Here is a 5,143-nt window from a genome sequence, read left to right as displayed (position 1 = left end):
CCGTTTCGTGTCTGTCTTTTTTCGGCGTTTAAGCAGCGTCATCTTGAGTGGAGCTGTGCGGCGCCTGCCTCCCCAGTCCTGAAGGCAGCGGGGCCTCTGACCGGGGTGCTGGTGCGCTGTCCCTGTGCCGCCCTTCCCGGCACGCAGCGCCCTTGAGTGGCCCATCTTGCTCCCGTAGCAGCTCTGTAATGTCCCAGTGGGAATGGTCTAGAACTTGTCACCTGGTGGTTCTGCTCTAGACGGAAACAAGCAAACGCGGGATCTGGAAACCATCTCTGAAGCACGGATGGAGAGAAAGGGTCGCACACTGGCTGGGGCATGCAGAGGTCCCTGCGTATTTTGGGGGGACGATCACGATTTTTTAGGCGAGGAGAGTTGTAAATGTCAGACTCCAGCCACTTCAAACCTTTGGTGACCAAAGTGGGGTAAAAACAAGCACCTGCGTGCGTTGTGGTTATTCTATGCTCTCCAATATATATAAATTTTAAGAAGTTTTTCTTGAGGTGGTCAGTTCTTAAACCAAGAAAGTAGTAGTAGTTGATTTTAATTAGTGTAAAGTTGTCTTCGTAACTTCCGTGTTGGTTGGAAATAGGTTCATTCTTTGTTTTGAAAAGGAGTCAAGCGCAGTGGTGAGAAGGGGAAGAGGAGAGCAGGCGGTTCCAGTGCGACCGAACGGCAGCCAGAGGCCGCCCTGCCCCGCCGGCCAGAAACGGACTCGGTGCGGACATGCGGCTCTCTCCGTGGAATGTGCATGTGCACGGAGGTGAGTGTGGTCTGATAAGGCAGCAGGCAGCTCGTTTGGGAAAACTGCACAGGGCTCGGCCTCAGTGGCCAAGCAGTGTTTGTGGGGCACCGGAAGCGGCGCCGCACCCGTGCTGGCCGGCCCGCCACTGGGAAGAAACGCCCCCTCGGGGCGGCCTACTGCTCCCATCGAAGCCCACAGGCCGTGGCCCTGAGGGCACCCAGTGCTGCTCGTGCGCAGGGTCCGGGACTTTCGCCAGCAGGAACCGCAGTGCACTTGCTGCCTGTTGGTCTCAGTCTTTTTTATTTATTTGTTTATTTATTTTGAGGCATAGTCTGGCTCTGGAGTGCAGTAGCGCGCGGCTTCCGCCTCCTGGTATTAGGATCCTTCCGCCTCAGCCTCCTGAGTAGCTGAGACCACAGGCCCGTGCCACCACACCTAATTTTTTTTTTTTTTTTCTTTTTTGAGACAGAGTCTCGCTCTCGCCCAGGCTGAAGTGCAGTGGCGCCATCTTGGCTCGCTGCAAGCTCCACCTCCCAGGTTTACGCCATCCTCCTGCCTCAGCCTCCCAAGCAGCTGGGACTACAGGCCCCCGCCACCACGCCCGGCTAATTTTTTGTATTTTTTTTTCAGTAGAGACCGGGCTTCACCGTGTTAGCCAGGATGGTCTCCATCTCCTGACCTCGTGATCCGCCTGCCTTGGCCTCCCAAAGTGCTGGGATTACAGGCGTGAGCCACTGCGCCCGGCCAGTATTTTTTTTCTTTTTAAGAGACGGGACCTCACTATGTTGCCCAGGCTGGTCTCAAACTCCTGGGCTCAAGCCATCCTTGCACCTCAGCCTTGTCACCAAATGCTGGGACCACAGGTGTGTGCCACCGCTTGGGGCTGCAGCCTCTCTTACAGGCGCCCCTGCATCTCCCGTGAACAGACAGAAAACGGGCTTGCTCCTCCCGCCACACGGCTGTCCTTCCCCATTTCTAATAAGTGCTGCTCCCATTTCCCAAACACAAAGCCCGGGTCCCCGGCCGGCCGACGTCTTCCTCCTGCCTTTTCCCTTGGGGCTGTTTGGACATGGCACCTTCCTCCAGCATCTAGGCTGAGTTCTGGGTTTCCCCGCCCCGTTCTGCTCCGCGTACTCGTCCCTGGCGTTGCCACTCTGTGACCTTGCCTGCGTGTCGCGTGCCCGCTGCGGAAGCCGGGCCGCGGGGCTTGGGAGCTGAGGGGAGGCCGAGTCCGGAGATGCGTGGCGCGAGCCCGGCCGGCCCGCACATGGTCACTCCGCCAGGCTTGGAGGACCCTGGAGGGGCCCTCAGAGTGGCCACTGCGGACGCCATCCTCCGGCCCGGGTGCAGCCCCCGGAGGCTGCGGGTCCCGCTGCCATCTCCACTGCCACCTCGTGTGAGGCCCAGGCCGGGGTCCCCTGCCAGAGCTGCTCCCGTAAATGCTCATCACCTCCTGCAGAGCCCGGGGTCGTCTGTTATGGAGGCAGTGAACGCACCTCGTACTTGTCTGCACAGTCACCTTCTGTCTGGCCTCTCGCTCATGCTGTCCCACTTCTTACACTACTCCCAAAATATTCCTGTCATAAAGTCCCTTGATTAGAAAGCTAGGGAGGGTTCTCGTCCCTTTCTGAAAAAGGTCAAAAGCAAGGCCGAGGCACCGGCACGGGTGACTGATGCAGGCGGGCAGCGGTGGCCCCTCTGAGCCCAACCTCAGATCTTCTGCGGAGCTGTCCCTCCGGCGCCGGCCCACAGCGCCACAGCCCACCGTCACCATCAATTCCTAGAGATTTATGTTGCCTTGAACTATTTTTTTAAACTATTCGCATATGTATTTGACCAGCCTGGGCTCAAAGTTCTTCCGTGCCAAGGCAGATGTCCTGCTTTTGCGCTCATGATCCTGGGTCTTCTGTAAGGGCTTTGGTGACTGGAGAACCGCCTGGAGTCAGAGCTGCCCGAAGGCGGCCCGAGGGCAGCTGCAGCCTCAGCTTGATGCCGGGCTAGTGGTTTCACCTTAAGCAAATGACTACGTTATTATTCCCAAGTTTTGCATCTGTAAAAGAGGCCGTTAATAGCATCTATGTGAGAGTTGAGTGTGGGAGGAGAGAATGGGATGCTGAGCAGGATGCTTGCGTACAGTAAGCCCTGGAAAACTGGCAGTGGTCAGCTACTGAAAAGCAGTTTCTAGAACTATGTATTAATAGTAACATAAGCATAGAATAATGTCATAAAATTTATTTTCATATTTTTCCTTATTTTATTATTGGCCAAATTATCTTAATATGACACATTTGAAAGTTTAATATTTACTTCAGCCTAACTGGTATAAAATCGTTAATCAAACTTTAACACTCATTTTTGTTTAAATTTAAGGGGTACAAAGGCATTTTTTGTTTTGTCTTGTTTTGAGACGGAGTCTCACTCTGTCACCCAGGCTGGAGGGCAGTGGCATGATCTCGGCTCATTGCAACCTCTACCTCCCAGGTTCAAGCGATTCTCCTACCTCAGTCTCCCAAATAGCTGGGATTACAGGTGTCTGCCACCCTGCCAGGCTAATTTTTGTATTTTTAGTGGAGATGGAGTTTCACCATGTTGGCCAGGCTGGTCTAGAACTCCTGACCTCAGGTGATCCACCCAGCCTTGGCCTCCCAAAGTGCTGGGATTACAGGCGTGATTCCGCCGCGCCCCGCCAAATGCAGTTTTGATACATGGATCTGTCACGTAGTGGAGTCTCGACTTTTAGTGTACCCATCACCCAAATAGTGTACATATTACACATTAGGTAATTTCTCACTCCTCACCTCCCTCTCACCCTCGGAGTCTTCCATTGAGCATATACTATGTGTTCTTTAGCCCTTCGTCCACTGATGTACATTCAGGTTGATTATGGCCCTGCATTGTGAATAGTGCTGCAATAAACAAAATTGCAGGTATTTTTATGAATTATTTTCCTTTGTGTAGATACCCAGAGGTGGGATTGCTGGATCAAAAATTAGCTGGAGAGAGAGTTGTGCCCTCATGTCACTTCCTCCCATTGCCGACTCGCTGGTGCTGCCCACGGGGCTCTGCAGAGCACGCCTGCTCCCCCTGCCAAGTGGCTCCCTCACGTCACCTCTTCCTTCCCATTCCTCCCTGCAACAAGTCCCACTACTTATACCTTCTGCATTGTATGGTGATGTGTGCCTGTAGTCCCAGCTACTCAGGAGGCTGATGCGGAAGGATCACCTGATCCAGGAGTTTGAGGCTGCAGTGAGCCATGATCAAACCACTGCACTCCAGCCTGGGCAAGACAGTGAGACCCTATCTCAAAAAAGCTAAAACAAAAGAAACCAGAAAACTCCATACTGTTTTCCACAGAGGTTGTACTAATTTGCATTCCAACCAACAGTATATAAGCATTCCCTTTTCTCCACATCCTTATCAATGTCTATAATTTTTTTGACTTTTCAATGATCGCAATTTTGACTAGCTTGAGATGGTATCTCATTGCGGTTTTAATGTGCATTTCTCTGATGATAGTGATGTTGAGCATTTTATTTATTTTTTATTTCTTTGAGATGGAGTCTTGCCTTGTCACCCAGGCTGGAGTCCAGTGTTGTGATCTCAGCTCACTGCAACTTCCCCCTCCTGTGTTCAAATGATTCTCCTGCCTCAACCTCCCAAGCAGCTGGGATTACAGGCGCCTGCCACTATGCCCAGCTATTTTTTGTATTTTTAGTAGAGACGGGGTTTCACCATGTTGGCCAGGCTGGTCCCGAACTCCTGACCTCATAATCTGCCCCCCTTGGCCTCCCAAAGTGCTGGGATTACAGGTATGAGCCGCAGTGCCTGGCCGATGTTGAGCATTTTAAAATATGCTGGTTGGGCCAGGTGCAGTGGCTCAGGCCTGCAATCCCAGCGCCTTGGGAGGCCGAGGCGAGCACACTGCTTGAGCCCAGGAGTTGAGACCAGCCTGGTCAAGGTGGCAAAACCCCATCTCTACTAGGAACACAAAAAATTAGCCGGGCGTGGTGGTGCACCTCTGTGGTCCCAGCTGCTTCGGAGGTGGTAGTGGAGGATCACCTGAGCCCAGGAAGTGAAGGCTGCAGTGAGCCGTGTTTGTGTCACTGCACTCCAGCCTGGGTGATGGGAGTGAGACCCTGTCTCAATAAAAAAGAAAATAAATTTAAAAATAAAATATGCTTGTTGGCCATTTGTGTGTCTTCTTTTGAAAAATGTCTATTCATGTCCTTTGCCCACCTTATTATTGGGCTATTTTGCTGTTACCGCTGAGTTGGTGTAAACTCTGGATCTTAGTCCCCTGCTGCTTGCGTAGTTTGCAAATATTTTCTTCCATTCTGCAGGCTGTCTCTCCACTCTGTTTCTTTCTTTTGCTGTGCAATAATAAAACTTGTATGATTA

The sequence above is a fragment of the Gorilla gorilla genome, chromosome 17 (assembly GCF_029281585.2).
Source record: "Gorilla gorilla gorilla isolate KB3781 chromosome 17, NHGRI_mGorGor1-v2.1_pri, whole genome shotgun sequence".
In the NCBI taxonomy this organism is placed as follows: Eukaryota; Metazoa; Chordata; class Mammalia; order Primates; family Hominidae; genus Gorilla; species Gorilla gorilla.
Note: the sequence above shows the minus strand (reverse complement) of the source record.